Consider the following 18,320-nt stretch of genomic DNA (forward strand, 5'->3'; position numbering starts at 1 on the left):
CTGGCACCAAAGGACAAAAACAATTCTAACAAGGAACAGATGGCTCAACTTTTGGTCAGTGATGCTAAGAAAGGTTTGAAAAGGTGTTAAGGAAACCTAACTCAAAATTGGAATTTTGGAAACCATGAAGAGATGATTCACACACATAGCACTTGTCCCAGCTTGCACTGTCCAGCAGTAAGAAGGAAGGTTTGCTCTCCGCCCAGGAACAACAAGCTGCCCTCACCTACAGCCAACGATAAGCTGCCACCACTTCAAATTCTCATTTTCTTCCAATGAACTTTTGTTCAAAACAGACCCTCCCAAACTTCCTCCTTTCCTCTATAAAAGGACACACCTACTCTGCTCTCAGGACTTGCCTATGGTTCACCATAGTTTGCTTGTCTTGAATTGCAGTTCCTCTGCTGTTCCCAAATAAACCTGATTTTGCTGCCTGAATCATCTACCTTTTACTTTTAAAAGGTTGACATAACCCAATTGAAAATGGACAAAAGGTTTCAATAGATATTTCAAAAGTGACATAGAAATTGCTAATATGCACGTGAAAATATATTCAACATCATTGACCAATAGGGAAATACAAATTAAAACCATAATGAGATACTACTTTCACACCCACTAGGATGGCTACTTTAAAAAGACACAATTAACAAATGAAGTTCTGGAAAAATTAAAACCCACATACATTGCTAGGAACTTGCATGTGCAAACTTGTTAGGGTGGTATAATATGGTACAGCCACACTGGAAAAGTCTGGCAGTTTCTTAAAAAGTTAAACATGAACTTATTATACAACCCAGCAATTCCATTTGTAAGTATCTATCCAAGAAAAATGAAAACATATGTCCAAAGACTTGCACATGAATGCCCACAGCAGCATTATTCATAATAGCCAAAAAAGAAGTAACGCAAGCGATGAACAGATAAACAAAATATGGCATATCCATACAATGGGATGCTATTCAGCAATAAACAGGAACTATTGATACATGCTACAAAATGGATAAATCTCAAAAATATCATGCTAAGTGAAAGAAGCCAGAGATAAGACAGTACTTATTTTATGAATCCATTTATATGAAATGCCCAAAGGCTAACCTATAGAGACAGAAAGCAAATCAGTAGTTGCCTGATTGCCTAGCTGAAAGCCACAGCTAGGATCAACTAGGAACTTGCATGTGCAAACTTGTTAGGGTGGTATAAATGTTCTAAAAATGAATTGTAGTAATCACTGCACAATTCCAAAAACCTAAATTTACTAAAAATCACTTAATTCTTTAGAAAACAGAGTATACAATGTCAAAAAGGTGATTTCCACATGACCTCTGCCTCCCTATAACTAGAGAAGGGTACCAGGAAGATTATAGATGTTCCTATTTCAGAGATCTCAACAGGGAAATGATTTCTACATACCCAGCAGAACTAATGAAGAGCCTAAGAGAACGAACCAGTTAACATTGCAAGGTCTCTTCCAAAAAAAAAAAAAAAAGGTATTTAGTAGAAAATGAAATGCTCAAGATTTGTAGTGTTCTCTAACTTTTCTGATAAATTTTTAAGTTTTTTCCTTCTCTATTTCTACTACATTTTTATTAAAACACTGTAAACTCAATGTACTTCTCCCATAGGTGTTCCTTCATATTAAAGTCAGGATCCATAAACAAGAACAGAGAATATACATACCCCAACCTAAAATTTTATAAATCCATTTGGTACTGATTTCCAGCCTGATTTGAGGCTCCACCACTACCAACTTGGAACTGCCACACCATGTGTGATTTTTCTGGCGCTCTCTGTGGCCTAGGTAATCAATCCAACTTTCTACTGGCCAGGCTGGCCTCCTTGTAGCTGGTTTTCATAAATACAAAATTTGTATAATTGTTACTGGAACTACTTGCTGAAATATGGAACTGGTTTAAAATACCATTTATTTTTAAATGTACATGCACAGTTTCACATACATGCAGCAACATATCTTCCACACCCAGCCAATCAATCAAGTTAATGCCTTTTTTTTAGAGAACAAAAAATTCCAATATAGTTTGCCTTCCTTTTCTGGAACCTCAGTAAATGTTTTTCAAGAAATCAAGAGGAATATGACTGAATAACGAAAAAGATTAATTAAAATGTAATATATACTAAAGTATAATTAGTCCAATTCTAAATAAGCAGGACCTAACTTTAACCCTGGGGAAAGAGGCCTCTAATAGAACTAGGAAAAGCAAATTCTGTTTTGATGCAGTCTTTCTTGTATATGCATATGAATGCTTCTTTCCCTGTGAATCTGGCACAGTCCATTATATTGAAACATCAGTTTGATTTAAGTTTAATGGATAAAGTCACAATGAACGTGTTTTCTATCTAAACTTATGTAATAAATGATCCCAACACATGGTATGAATTCTATCATTTGTAACAACCTTTCCTCCCCTCTTTAAGGGAATAATGAGAAAAGGTTCTGAGCTGCACATCACTGAAGGTGAGTGACATTCATAAATGGCTGAAGTTGGGTGGCCCAAAAGTGCCCTGCTCACGTGATAAATGGTAAGTCAATCACATCACAGTTAAGATGCACTAAATGGACAGGTTATAATGAAACCGGGAGCCAAGGAGCTTTCCAACAGTTTCAGATTAGGATAAAAGCACTGGCACATACAGGTCTTTGCCGGAAAATTCCTCGGCCTCTTTCCTTAAAATTCTGGTCCCAAATTCCTCATGTTTCAATAAGTCCTAATCTTTTCCTCTTCCAGACTTCTAACCCGTACAACATAACCACAGAAGGTTCATGGTTGTAAAAGCGCCCACGTAAATACAAAAAAGCAATCCAAGAAACATCTCCCAAAAAAATCTCTCAGGGATTTGAACGCGATTTGGCCTAGCGGTCAAAGAAAGAGAATTGCGGGGAGACGGTCGCCGATCAGAACCTCCCTCCCCTTGTGCGATGAAAGGCCTTGAGGGCGGGAGGGGTAACAGCCGCGCCCCAGGCTTCTCTAATTGGGCCTCGCCCCCTCCCAGTGCCCTGGAGGCAGGGGGACGGAGAGCAAGCGGCCAGCTGTAAGGGTGATGGGTTAGAAGAGGAGAGCTTTTCACAGCTCCCACGGATCCGGAGTGAAGAAATTCACCTTTGCACCTCTCCTTTTAAGTAGACAGAGCTGCCAGGGTTCAATGAACAAAAAGAACCGAAACGCCCATTCCCAGGTCTCACCGCTCCGGGGGCTCCCTTCCGCGTGACCCCTGAGCCGGCTCCACCCCCGGGCCGGCCCCGCCCCCTGGCCCGCCCCCTGGCCCACCGACCCGCCCCTCCGCGGGCTGGCGCCACCTCAAGCCTCTACCCACCTCCCCTCCTCAGCCCTAACGCACGGCGGGCGCTCCGCTCACCCACCTAGATGCGCAAAGCGCGGCGAACGTTCTCGCGAGTCTTCCCTCCCTACTCTCCCCCTCCCCACCCCCATCCGTAGGCTGACGCGTCGGCCAGACCCCCAGGGAAGCAGCAGCCTTCGCTCTCGTTCTGCGGCCTCTCTTACCGGGTGGTCTGCGCCAGAGCTGCTTCAGCAGTTTGGGCAGTGGCAGAAAGGACGCCTCCGCCCGGGTTCTGTGGCTTGCAAATTTGGCTTTGCCCCGTACTGGTTTTTTGTTTTGTTTGACTTTTTTTGGAATTTTCCCGCGGTCGCCCGGCAGTGGAGCGGCGCTCGCGCTCTCTAGCCCCGCAGTGCACTCTGGGGCCTGGCGGGCGGTGCCGCGCGCTTCCGCGGCATCGCGGGAAAATGCGAGGAATCTCGCGCTCGCGGGGGAGGGACGCGGGTCTAGCTCCGGCTCGCCGGAAGTCGGCTCGCGCCGGCCGGGCGAGCTCCGCGGCCGGTGGGGAAGCTGGGGCTGCCTTACCTTTCCAGGGTCGGTGCTGGAGTAACGGGCGAGAACTAGACGGCGGGAAAGACCCGGGAGGGAGAAACCTGGGGTTTTTAATCAGGTTGTTGCCCAGTGTTGCAAGACTCAGTCCAAAATGCAGAGGACGTAAAATGGAAATCAGTTTTTTAAAAGAAAAATTGAAGCTTTGTCAAGGGGTAAAACCTCTAAACAAGGCCTAGCATATGGTTTGCTAGCTGTGGTCATACACAAAAAAAGGAATCTTTTTGGGGTTAATAATCCTTCCTATCCCCTCCCAATCAACTCTATACAGTGTGAATCGGTTTTAGATAAGTTCAATGAAACCGCTTAAATAAAAGCATTTTCTGTAAAGTTCCGTTATTTCAGCTTGTCTTGGTGAATTTTTTTTCTTTTTATTCTTTAATTTAGTGCACGGAGGTTTTTCATAGATGTTTAAGTTGTGAAAAGAAAGAATCTGAGGAACCTAACAAGCTTTAGATATTTTTAAATCAGTGCCTCATAATCTTAAAACTACAACTTAATGGGTGCTTTAAAAAAAGCTTACTGCAACGCAGTGTATGCATGTAATAAAAATATTCAAACACTTACAGCCTTCTGTGATGAAGGAATACCCATTTTATATAAGAAGAAATTGAATACAGGGATTAGGTTACATCAAGCTTACACAGGTCCTAAGTGACAAACTTAGCATGTAGGTTAGTGGTAGCAACAATCTTTTTTTCATAAAGGGAGATACGAAAGGAACCCAATCCAGAATTTGAGACAAAATAGGCAGGATCTGCAGCTGTATTAAGGAATCAGGTGTTAAATCCATTCTTGAAAATATTCCCTGCCCACTAAAGAGGTCTATGCTATATTGATGGGTGCATAGTTCATTGTGGGTAAATCCAAAGCAGAGCCTGTGTAGGAAGATACCTGCTTGAGTGACACTCATTATGGCCTCATTGGCCATAAGGAGAAAGTCATTGTGTTTGTGGTGACAAATGTGAGCAAGTTAATATTTAAGACTTGCTTCTACCAGCAAAGGAAACAAGCTGTTTATTTCCTTAGAGAAAATATCTATTGTGGTACTCAGGTCCCTTTACATATTTGCTGAAAAATTATTTCTGATATTTGTAGCATTAATAATTGAGGTCTCGGGGCGCCTGAGTGGCTCAGTTGGTTAAGCATCTGCCTTCCACTCAGGTCATGATCCAGGAGTCCCGGGGATTGAGCCCTGCATAGGGCTCCCTCCTCAGTGGGATGTCTGCTTCTCCCTCTCCCTCTGCTCCTCCCCCACTCGTGCTCACTCTCTGTTTCAAATAAAATCTTTAAAATAATAATAATAATTGAGGTCTTGCCATATTGCAGTTATATGTCTTTTTGATTTAGTGGTTCATAAAGTTTTGCTAAGCTAATTCAACTTTACTATAGATAAAAGGATGTCATGTTTAGGCCTAGTTTACACCTAAATTGGTAGCATGTATAGTGTAAATATATAAATGTAAATTAATGGAGATTTATAGATGCTCATTTTATTTGGCATCCATATGTATGGAACTATCCTAATACTTTAAGCAGTAATGAAATCAACATTTTGTAAAATGCCTGAAAAGTTTCCTGAGAAATACCAAGATAAAAATCCTAGTTTTGGGGTGCCTGGGTGGCTCAGTCAGTTAAGTGTCTGCCTTCAGCTCAGGTCATGATCTCTGGGTCCTGGGATGGAGCCCTGCATCCGGCTCCCTGCTCAGTGGGGAGTCTGCTTCTCCCTCTCCCTCTGCCCCCCTCTGCCCCGCTCATGCTCTCTCTCTCTCAGGTAAATCAAATCTTTAAAAAAAAAATCCTAGTTTTAATCAGCTTGTAACCCTGAGTATATGTACCTCTAGAAACAGTTTTGGTATAGTACAGAGCCTAATCATACTTAAATAATGTAGCAAAAATGAAAAGCAGCATGTGTAGGTGAAAATTATTTCATTCTCAGAAATAATTAGAATTTATTCTAATGGAATCTATCCATTAGAATCATTATATTCTAGGGGGAAAACATCACAGGTGAGTGCTATAAAGTACCTGATATCAAATCTTCTTTTAAAATTCAACAAACAGGGCGCCTGGGTGGCTCAGTTGGTTAGGCGACTGCCTTCGGCTCAGGTCATGATCCTGGAGTCCCGGGATCGAGTCCCACATCGGGCTCCCTGTCCAGCAGGGAGTCTGCTTCTCCCTCTGACCCTCCCCCCTTTCGTGCTCTCTCTCTCTCTCTCATCCTCTCTCTCTCAAATAAATAAATAAAATCTTTTTAAAAATCCTTAAAATGTTAAAAAAAAAAATTCAACAAACAAATAAAATCAACTGTCTTGGCGTCTAACCATTGTAGTAAGACTCATATTTCCAGAATTAGTCCAGACACCCACCTAGTTTTCAGCTTTCATAGCACTTCAACACTGTATTGTCCACAGCTCTGATACTCGCCTGTGCTATCTCAACTGTGAATATTTAATGAGTATTTAAGTTCAGGCACGGGGCTGATGCCTTGAACTGATTATTTTAATTATTACAGTGATCTTACGTGGTAGGTAATATTCCAACTTCACAGCTATTGAAACTGATGCACAGAACAGTCTTTACTAATAGGTGTAGTACCTTCAAATCCAGATAGATTGACTCTGGTGCTTTGCTTCTTCCCACTTGCTATGCTCTTGCTCATTCTCCAGGCTGGGTACCAGACCACTTCCTAAGTTCTTGATGGGGCAGAAGTCGGGGAGGGGGCGATGTGACCCTAGAGGCTTATATAAGGTAATCACCACATTGCTTTTCTCTTAAAACATTCTGTCTGAGGAAATGTACATGGAATTAGAGAAGAAAACAATAAGAATGTGCACAAAATACTCTCAGAAATGGTGCAAGTAATAGTGAAGGTCTTTGATCTGCCACCCCAATGGGGGAAAAGCACCAGAGATCAGGACACTGAGGGCAGCAGGAAGTGGAAATTAATGGAAAAAGGGAAGTGTATTATAACTGTTGCAGGTACCTCTCCTTCCCCTCACATGCTCACTGTCTAGGGGCTGCGGAAAGAATGCACCTTAAGAGGACATATTTGTACTAATTGCCTCACTCCTTGCCACAGCTATTTGAACTCGGAATGGTAACCTGACCCTCACTGAATCAGTGAAGCAACTGCTGGGGAATTTGGAATGGCAAAACCCAGATTGTACCACAGGAGCTAAGCCCCCATGCCAGCCAAACTTACTGGGGGAAGAAAAAAAATACAAGCAGTAAAGAAAGTTGGTTCAGAGAGAAAAGCAGAAAAGAAATTGAAAGGCCATATTATTCCATGAGAAATAGAGATAGCTTCTATTCCCAGCTTTTTTAAGCCCAATTTTAAGGCAAACTGACTATATTTATTTTTCTGTTCTTAGCTTTCTGTGAGATTCCCCTACATCTTCATAACAATTACCCCTTTATCTAATCTTTCAATGAGTTTCTCTCATTTTTTTATTTTAGAGAGAGAGCATGCGTTGCACACGAGAGTAGGGGAGGGGCAGAGAGAGAATCCCAAGCAGACTCCCCACTGAGCATAGAGCCTGATGCCTGGCTCAATCTCACACCCCTGAGATCATGACCCAAGCCAAAATCAAGAGTTGAACACTTAACCAACTGAGCCCCAGAGTTTTTCTTTCTTGCTACAAAGTGTTAACCTTAAAAATAAAACTGTCAGTTATTTGACCAGCAAAAAATGGTTTTATTTGGGAATAGCAAGAGAATTGCAATTGGGGACATGCAAGCTTCTGCAAAACCATTGGCAACTTTGGAGAAGAAAGGAGAGGAATACTCTCTCCTTGAAGAAAAAGGGGGGGGGTGGATTTTGAGGGACTGTTATAAACAAAAAGCCCAAATTGGGAGTTCCAAGTGTAGTTGCTTTTCATTGGTTGAGTTGGGATAGTCTTTCATTGGCTAGGCTGTTGCTGGGGCAGGAGAAAATGTGCCTCCTGCTGAGGTAAGAAACTATAGGCTTCTTCCTGTTGCGGGGCGAGGGTTCCTGCAAGAGGACAAATGGTAGGGTGAGAGCTCCCCCTTCTGGCCTCCTGTCTCCATTTTAAATGTAGTTTATTCAGTTTCGCAAAAGCAAGCCCTGACTAAGGACCTGGCGGTGCCAGCTTTTGTGTCTCTAGGTGTTAGCACTTTGGCTGAGATACTTGATAAATTAATCAATGGATTACCTAGTGAGAACTTCTAAGCAGAAGGCATGAAGCATGTAGGCTGTGTTGAAGACACAGATCCATCTGAGTATCTTGGAGCAGGGAGAAATCTTGCAGGTCACCTATGTAGTCCAGGAATTCCCTAGATTTTGAATTTCTTGTACCAGTAAAATGTCAATAATATTAGAGGACTAACAGAGTTAACAACTTTTTATCTGGTCAAGTAAGGACTTTAGGAGGGAAAAAAAAATTTACCATCATTTCAATTTTTAAAAATTTAAGAATAGATGGGGGGGTATGAATCCAAAGAATAGTCTTGTAAACTGAATAAATTTGCTTAACAGAAAACTCATTACATTGTCCTTATTGATCTCATTTTACCACTTCCTCCCCTTGTTAGTATGAGAACACTACTTTTACTTAGCATGGCAATGTGCCCAATTAAAAAACTACATTTCCCAGACTCCCCTGCTATTGGGTGGCCCTCTAACTTAATTGTATCTAGAGAGACATAAGTGAAAACTGTTGGATGAGACTTTCAGAAAGGCTTCTTTTTTTTAAATTTTATTTTATTATGTTATGTTAATCACCATACATTACATCATTAGTTTTTGATGTAGTGTTCCATGATTCATTGTTTGCATATAACACCCAGTGCTCCATTCAATATGTGCCCTCTTTAATACCCATCACCAGGATAACCCATCCCCCCACCCACCTCCCCTCTAGAACCCTCAGTTTGTTTCTCAGAGTCCATAGTCTCTCATGGTTCATCTCCCCCTCCAATTCCTCCCCTTCATTTTTCCCTTCCTGCTATCTTCTTTTTTTTTTTTTTAATATAATGTATTATTTGTTTCAGAGGTACAGGTCTGTGATTCATCAGTCTTACACAATTCACAGTGCTCACCATAGCACATACCCTCCCCAATGTCTATCACCCAGCCACCCCATCCCTCCCACCCCCCACCACTCCAGCAACCCTCAGTTTGTTTCCTGAGATTAAGAATTCCTCATATCAGTGAGGTCATATGATACATGTCTTTCTCTGATTGACTTATTTCGCTTAGTATAATACCGTCTAGTTCCAACCACGTTGGTGCAAATGGCAAGATTTCAGGTTTTTTTGATGGCTGCATAATATTCCATTGTATATATATACCACATCTTCAGAAAGTCTTCTTAAAAGGTAGCAAGACAAGAGCAAGGAACTTTTTAGCCCTTTTCCCCTTTCAACTATTTCCTACCTAATGTGGGGCAAAATGGCTGGAGTTCCAGTAGTCTTGGACCATAAGGTACCCTCAAGGATGATAACCATGGAATAAAGATGGCAGAGCAAAAGAAATGGATTCTGGGTCCACAGTAATCATGGGAGTCACCTAGTTTGCCTAACACTGAGCTTCTTTTACAATAAAGAAAAATCTGTTTTGTTTCAACTAGCATTTTAGATCCCTGTTGCTTAGGGCTGAACTCAGCTAAGGCACTATGGTGGGTCTGGGATTAATGTGGTGAAAAAAAGAAAAAAAAGGGGCCCCTGGGTGGCTCAGTCGTTAAGCGTCTGCCTTCGGCTCAGGTCATGGTCCCAGGGTCCTGGGATCGAGCCCCACATCGGGCTCCCTGCTCGGCGGGAGGCCTGCTTCTCCCTCTCCCACTCCCTCTGCTTGTGTCCCCTCTCTCGCTGTGTCTCTCTCTGTCAAATAAATAAATAAAATCTTAAAAAAAAAAAAAAAAAAAAAAACATATTCTCTGTGCTTGTGAAATTTATTCCAGTGAAGGGAATCTGTCTTTAATTAATCAACATCTTCTCTTCCAGCAGCATAGATCAATAGACATAGATTTGTTAAAATGAGATAAACTCAAGAGAATAGCAAGTTTAATTCCAATAAAGGTGGGGGAGGAGACCTAAACCACACCAAGAGAGAGGAAGGCAAGGGACTCTTAACCATTTGTTAAAATTCTGTCAACATTGTAGAATGGGAAAACAACTTTATTGTTGTACAATCTCTGACACAGAATTCCCAGAAAACAAAAATCTGTCCTTTTGGAGCACCTGAGTGGTTCAGCGGGTTAAGCAACTGCCTTCTAGGGTCATGATCCTGGGGCCCTGTGCTCCCTGCTCGGTGGGGAGTCTGCTTCTCCCTCCCCTTCTGCTGCTCCCCCTGCTTGTGCTCTCTCACTAATGCTCTCTCTCTCTCTCTCTAAAATAAATACATAAAATCTTTTTAAAAAATCTGTCCTTTTTTCATTGAGCAATGATACACTCTGTTTCAAAAAAATATACACATATTAAGGCAGTGTTAGTCTGATTTTCTTTAGTTTAGTAAAAAATGCATTCCCACCAATCATGGTGTGTTGTATAGTACATTTTTATTGCCTGTGGAAAGTAATAAATTATATTTTTAAATGAGCACATGGTTTAAAAATATTTTTTTCTCATAAGTATTTCATAATGGTTCATTTAATATGAAATTAATATTAAAGAACTGCTAAGAATAAGCACTTAAAAAATCCCAAATGAAAAGAAATTATGCACATTTATGATTTGATTAATTCTGGCAACTATTAAGTCAAAAATAAGTAAGTTTCATCACATTCTTGTGTCTGTTTCAGATTGACCCTTTAATTGCCTAGTGTTTTCCAGTAAGACTCGTTAACTGCATCTTTCTATTTATTCATGTACTAAATTAAGGTTTCAGTACATTCAAGTTGCACCATAAAACAATTGCTTGGGGTGGGGGTAATAAAAAGATGTTATTCAAGGGGTACAAACTTCCACTTGGAAGATGAAGAAGTTCTGGGGATCTAATGTACAGCTTGGTGACGATATTTGACAATACTGTATTATATACTTGAAAACTGCTAAGATAGTAAATCTGAAATGTTCTCACCAAAGAAAGAAAGAAAGAGAAAAGATAATTATGTGAGGTGATGGAGCTGTTACCTAACCCTACTGTGTGTAGTAGTCATTTCACAATATATATGTGTATCGCATTATCATGTTGTACACTTTAAACTTACACAATGTTATATGTCAATTATATCTCAGTAAAGTTGGAAAAAAACTACATGCTAAAAGAACAAACTTCAAGAATGACATCTATATATATGTTATGCTTTTATTACTCAAGATCTAAGATCTGTAAGGGCAAGTAGAAGGAACTAGCTTTTAATGAGCACCTACTATGAGTTAGGCATTTTGCTAAGCACATTACATTTATTGTCTCTTGATTTCATTTCTCTGACATAATCTCATCACATGGAGATGTAATAAAAGTGTCACTCCCATTTTTCATGTAAGCCAATAGAGATTTGGTATATCTGAAAAAATCATTTTAACTGTAAAAAATATTCCATTCAGCAAGTGACAGAGTATCATTAATAGAAAACCACTTTCCTCTGCTTATGTTTGGGACTCAAAACATTTCAGAAGCTTTCATACTTCTTGTCCTCTATATCCCTCCATCATCTGTATTTATTTCCTATTGCTTCTATAATAAATTGCCACAAACTTAGTGGCTTAAAACAACACAAATTTATTATCTTGTACTTCTGGAGGTCAGAAGTCCCAAATAATCTCAATGGACTAAAATCAAGGTGTCAGCAGGGTTATGTCCTTTCTTGGGATCCTAGGGGAAAATCTGTTTCCTTGTCTTTTCTAGCTTCTGGAGGCTGGCTGCATTCCTTGGCTCATGGTCCCATCCTCCAATTTCTCCCTTTCTGATTCTGACCCTCCTGCCTCCCTCTTATAAAGACCCTTGTGATTACATTGTGCCACCTAGATAATGCAGGATAATCTCCCCACCTCAAAATCCTTAACTTAATCACACCAGCAAAGTCCTTTTTGCCACATAAGGTAACATTCACAATTTCCAGGAATTGGGACATAGACACCTTTGGGGGGGGCATTATTCAGCTTACCATACCCCATCTGTTAATTCAAATGAATTTTCATGACTTCATTTCAGATAATGATTCATAATACAATTTGTTATGTTTTTTCCATAGTAATGAAGACAGTTGCAAACCATATAACTTTTAGAAAATCTTTTTCTTTCTTCAAGGACAGTTTCTTGTAGTATTCATGGCAGATTCCACTAATATTTGCAGATGAATCTATTTCTTAAACCAGAATTGTCTCGTCACTATTACCTGCTTAACTATCAAAGTTGGTGCTGAACAATAATAACTTCACTGTCTCTCCATCAGCACTAATTGACCCACTGAGACAAGGTAAAGATCTCTTTCCCACCCATAGGGCATTTCTGCAAATCACAAGATTCAGCGCTGGGATGGTATCTGCAGCCTCACTGGGGCTTGGTTTCATGGCTTCCTTAAGTGACTCACACTTGCAGACACACATCTTTGTATTGCTTCCTGGCTACTTCATATGCACCCGTCTTAGCTCCCAACAAGGCCACACTCATCTGAAGAGCTGAAATCAAGTCCTCTTCTTTTATAGCTTTCAAGGGTCTAGCAAAATCCTGGACCAGAGAAAGTAAGCAAGCAACCCAAAATCTGCATCTGGCCAACAGAGTTAGTTTAGCTTGAAGGGCACTTGAGAAAAAATTAATTGAAAACATTTAGAACTCAGACCATTTCACAGAAAATTTTGTATATCCCAATTCTCTTCAAGAAATTAGACAGTATGGACACACTAGGCCAGCATTTCTGCCTGGGAACTATCAGGGGGAGCTCAGGAGCAGAATGCCCTGTCCACAGGCAGAGCTTCTCCAGCCTGATGGTCTCCACTGAGCCCAGACTGACCCATACAAGCACTTGAGTTTGAGACTCCCATACTGCGTACCTTGTAGAAATCTTTAGTGATCTGCCTACTAATAGTATCCCTTCATTTTTCACGCATGGAAACTGCTTGTTAAACCCCTCTCCGGCCCAGGAACTACTTGAGGGTATATTCACAAAAAGTTTTTTAATGTGCAAGCTGTCCTCTGAAACCTTGCTAATCAAAGTATAATCCACAGACCAGCAGCATTACTGTCAACTGGAAGCTTGTTTAAAGCTCTACTGAGGGGCGCCTGGGTGGCTCAGTAGGTTAAGCATCTGCCTTCAGCTCAGGTCGTGATCCCGGGGTCCTGGGATCAAGTCCTGTGTCAGGCTCCCTGCTCAGCAGGGAGTCTGCTTCTCCCTCTGACCCTCCCCCTGCTCATGCTCTCTCTCTTTCTCTCTCTCAAATAAATAAATAAGCAAGCTCTACTGAAGCAGGATCATACCCAGGTGATTTGAATATATATTAAAATTTGAGAAGGGCTACTCTAGATAAGAGTTTATGGCTAACCCTATCTGACACACACACACACACACACACACACACCCCAACACTAAGGCCAGGCCTAACTCTCACTCATTTATGTGTCATGGAAATAATACTCTGAAAATTATTAACATGCCATTCTCTTATGCTTGTCTAAATGTAGAATTGAGGCGCCTGGCTGGTTCAGTCGGTGGAGCATACGACTCTTGATCTTGGGATCGTGAATTCGAGCCCCACCTTGGGTATAGAGATTACTTATATAAATGATTAAAAAAATAAATGTAGAATCAGAGGCATCCTTCTAAATGGGTAGGAAGAGATTTAAAATACCAAGAATACCTAAAGAAAAAAATGAGGTAACTTGTCTAGGTTTAGGCCGGGAAGGAGGGTACATTATAGGGAAAGGAAAAGGAAAACACCACCTTTTTTAGCACTGACAACTGAGGCATGGGACACACTCAGTCCAGGATGTGAGTGTACAGATTCTGTGAGGCGCACACCGAAGGCACAAGGATTTTTGTCCTCACACTTCTCTTAAAATCTGCCTCTGACAAAAGGACAGGTGGCACAATTTAAAAATGGGCAAAGAACTTAAATAGACATTTCCCCAAAGAAGATCCACAAATGGCCAATAAGCATCTGAAAAGGTGTTCAACGTCATTCAACAGGGAAATGCAAACCAAAACCTCTCCATACCTACTAAGATGGCCATTATAAAACAACCACCACCACAACAGAAAATAGCAAGTGTCGGTGAGGATGTGGAGAAGTTGGAACTCTCATGAGTTGGTGGTAAGAATGTAAAAACGAAGCAGCTGCTGTGGAAACCAGTTTGGCAGTTCCTCCGAAAGCTAAGCAGAGAATGACTGTATGACCCAACAATCTGCTACTACCCCAAAGAACTCTCACCCCGGAGAACTGAAACTGGAGACTCAATCAGATACGTCTACCCCAGTGTTCATGGCAGCATTATTCCCAATAGCCAAAGGTGGAGACAACCCAAGTGTCCACCAAGAGATGGATGGATAAACAACATGAGGTCTACACACACAACAGAATATAATCCAGTCATAAAAAGGAATAAAGTTCTGTCACATGCTACCACATGGATGAACCCTGAGGACGTTATACTAAGTGAAATAACCCAGACACACGAAAGGACAAATACTGTATGACTTTACTACTTATATGAAATATCTAGAATAGGCAGACTCATAGATGTAGAAGGTAGATCAGAGGTGACCAGGGGCTGGGGGAAGGGGGTAATGAGAACTTCTGTCAGGGATGTTGAAAATGTTTTGGAAAGAGTGGTGATGGTTGTATAATACGACATATCGAAAAATGCTACTGAATTGTACACTACAATGGTTAAAATGACAAATTTTATGTTATATATATTTTTACCACAATAAAAAATTATTTTTTTTGCCACAACAAATAAATATATTTTTTTGCCTCTGGGGCTTCCCACACCAGTGTGGGTGAGTTAAGACTTGGTGGTCAGAATGAGTGGATAGTAAATAAGTCTGGGCTGCTTAGCCCAAAGGATGGAGGGAAAACATGGCACAGACCCCAGGGTCTATAGCAGGGGGCGGCCGATGTGATGCCACGTCAGGAGGGAATAACTCCACACTGTGATCAAAGTGACAGAGACCAGGCCAGGGATGAATGACATCCGGGTGAACTACACAGAGGTGGCTAAGAGCCATCATTCCAGAGGCCAGAGAAGTCAAAGAACACCTCAACTGGAGCCCCCAGCCCTTCTCTGTCATCCCAGGAGTTGTATAAGACATACTCCACCCTCCATAGCTCAAGATACCATCTTAGGAAGAGAAGCAAGCGGGGAGGGAAGGGGTAACTGAGCAAGTAAACGTTTCTGAGAAGGCCAAGCCACAACTAAAGAGACTGATTATATTAAGGGAACAGACGAGAATCTTTAAGCCAGATAGAACTAACGGTTAATTTTTAAACTACTTCTCTACTCTCCGTTCCCACCATAAACCAATGGGTAGGGATTCAGGAAGAACGGATTAAGAAGAGTCAAAGAAATTGCCTCCAGCCCCTGTTACCTCTTTTGGCTTCTCTGGGCTTTTGCGTTAAAATTCAGGCCCTGCAGTGATCTGCTTCGGAAAACTGGACTTGGACTCCTGGAGTCACCTCCCCTGCAGGTGCAGACTCTGACATTGAACCTTTGCTTGGTTTCTTCCCCTCCCCTTCCTTCCTCCTTCCCCTTCCTGGTTTCTTTAGGGGGCCCTCCTTAATAAACCCCTTACACACAAAAGCTCATCTCCAGGCCTGTTTCTGGGTAACCAGCCTAAGATGTGCCTTTTTTTCTACCCTCCCAAGTTATAATATGACTGAACATTTTCAACCCTGCCACATCTGTTACTTGGCTGACTCCAAAAGTATTTGAGCCTATGGCCCCTGTTCTAGGCATTCTGCCTTGTTTGTGGGAAGCACTGAGCTAGCTCTGTGCTGGGAGCACCTCGGGGAGGGAAAGTTTGAGTAAGGTCTGCAGAACCAGTTAATGAGCAAGATCACAGAGGTGGGCTTCCACCTCCTTTCTTCTCATTTTAGCCACCCCCTCCCTTCAACCCCAATTCTGCTTCTGTATGCCGAACTCTAGGCAGGTGGGGTGGCTCCAGGGGTTCAAGTCCATTTTTCCAAAGTGACTCACAACAGAACCTGACCCCAAGGGCAAAAGCAAACTCTTTAACATTTAAAAGGTAGCATGGATTTCTTGGAGGAAATATGGACTAGTCATAAATAAATAAAAATAAAACCAACTTATTCAAAGCTTCTATTATATATCCCTGGATCCATTAACTTTGTTCTCTTTTCCTGCTTTCCATTGGATGCTTTGAGATTCCTTCTGCTAGTTTCAGTTATACAATATTTTTGCTCAGCAGTGGTTGTACTCATAATTATTTACCCCTACGGATTTCGTAAATTTATCGCCATTGGCATCTTTCTCCAAGAGGACCACTCCACTGTTGGTCGTCTGGTCCCAGGTATCACGGTCTCTCACCTCGATCACTGTGATGTTTTGCTCTTGGATTTCTCTGCTTCCACCCTGTAGCGCCAATGTCATTTTAAAAGCCAAAGTAGGCATTCCTCTACGGAACATCCTCCAGTGGTGCCCTATCTTGACTCAGGAAAAAAAGTCTAAGTCCAAGTCAAAGCTTGGCTCACAAGGGCCCATCGGATCTGAACTCCTGCTTTTGCTTGGCCACCAGCCCCTATTCATCCCCTCTTAGCACACTGGGCTCCAGCACGCTGGTCTTTTTCTCTTCTTTCAGCATGCTGCGGAAGGGCCCACCTTAGGGCCTTTGCACTAGCTGTTGCTTCTTGTTTCTCTCGCCTCTTTCCTGTCTGTGCTCAGATGTTCCTTCTTAATCAGGTATACCTTCGTCATCCTATTTAAAATGAAAACAAGAAACAAGACTCCCATGCTCCCAATACCCTTACTCTGCTCTATTCTTCTTCTTCGTTTTTTTTGACTGAAGCATCGATTGTCTCCTAACACGTTATATAATTTACTTATTTATTACATTTATTGTTTATGACTTCTCCAACTAACATGTGAAGTCTTAGAGGGCAGGGATCTTCTGCTGGTTTGTTTACTGCTGTAGCCTGAAGACCCAGGCCAGTGTCTGGCACAAAGCAGGCCCTCACTCAATATTGGTGGAATGAATGGATGCTTTAGGATGCTCTCCTTTTCTTATAATTTGCCTTCTAATTTTCTTTTCCTTTTTTTTTAAAAAAGATTTTATTTATTTATTTATTTGAGAGAGAGAGATAGAGCATGAGCAGGGAGAAGGGCTGAGGGAGGAGGAAGGAGAAGGAAAGAGAGAGAGAATCGCAAGCAGACTTCACATTGAGCGCGGCACCCAACACCAGGCTCTATCTCACCACCCTGAGATCATGACCTGAGCCGAAACCAGGAGTCTCAAGCTTAACCAACTGTGCCACCCAGGTGCCCCTTGTCTTCTAATTTTCTAATTGTCTTTTTCCTTTTAATTACTGGGATACTCCATCTTTAGTTTTGAATATTATGTTAAAATTCACATTTCTGCAATCATATATATGATTTACAAAAGCTCTTTCTTGTTTCCCAAACATTCCATGTTTATAATGTTTGTATCTGGATGCAATACCTTTTCTTATTTTGAAGTTTTCTTGAATTATCTGTGCTTTCTCTGCATTTCTGTTTTTGTTTTCCAAAAGAAAAGATTTCTTCAAATTTATGATGAACTTTGCCTATTCATATTTAATATTGAGACATTAAAGGTTCATTGGAAATTCCACATACCTGGGTGGAACCTGTCAGTGGGTGGGCCTCACTGGGTGATGATAGGTGTCAGCCTGTCCTTTCTGTAGGGGAACCCCAAATATTAGTATCTACAGAACTGGGAAAAGGGGGCTGGTTAGTTTCCCAGCAGAGTAGAAAGCTTAGCTCCGGCCTGGGACCATACTCCTGGCTACCAGTGTTAGGGGACCCCAAGCAGAATACACCAGGCTTCGGTCTCCCAGTTCAGTGTGTAGATTTGCACTTGTGATTTTCAGGACAAACTTTATCCCTGCCCTAAATTGGACCGTGTATCCCCAACATCAAGAATCCAGGTTGGTTAAACCGGTCCTATTTTCTGCCGGCAAAGGGGCGGGGTAATTATCGGGCTGTGTGGTGGGTGGGTCGGGGGTGGAGCGCAGCTTGAGGGACTGTTTTTAGCTCTACTCTGCCCTCCTGCTTCTGAAGGACCCAACACCTCCAATTCCGGAGCCGTCCCAGGGTTTAGTAGTGTAGATCCGCTCACTGTTGATCTTCTCAGCAGGCCAAGATTTTAGTCTCCGGTTTACTAAGACAGATGCCATCCACGGATTTGCTCGTAGGCTTCCAAAGTTTTTTTGCGATCTCGCCTTTGTTGCCTATTCTGCTTTCTTTATTCTTCTGGTTTCATGCCTGTTTAATTTATTTTGCCCTGTTTCGTGGGGTATTG

General features: G+C 41.8%; 1 protein-coding gene across 8 annotated transcripts in view; it reads right to left on the reverse strand.

Annotated features, from left to right (window-relative positions):
* The window catches only part of FANCC (FA complementation group C), a 279,290-nt gene extending 275,605 nt beyond the window's left edge, over nt 1–3,685 (reverse strand). For 6 of the 8 annotated variants that reach the window (XM_032392975.1, XM_032392970.1, XM_032392971.1 and 3 more), the window contains exon 1: nt 3,522–3,685. The gene's annotated coding sequence lies outside the window, so the exon portion shown is untranslated. Of the gene's footprint in view, nt 1–3,119; nt 3,242–3,521 lie in introns of those variants that run through there. The other 2 variants (XM_032392969.1, XM_032392972.1) reach the window with 2 other exon arrangements.
* Nucleotides 3,686–18,320: the final 14,635 nt, after the last annotated feature.

This window comes from Phoca vitulina, unplaced genomic scaffold (genome assembly GCF_004348235.1).
Source record: "Phoca vitulina isolate PV1807 unplaced genomic scaffold, GSC_HSeal_1.0 scaffold70, whole genome shotgun sequence".
NCBI classification, from domain to species: domain Eukaryota; kingdom Metazoa; phylum Chordata; class Mammalia; order Carnivora; family Phocidae; genus Phoca; species Phoca vitulina.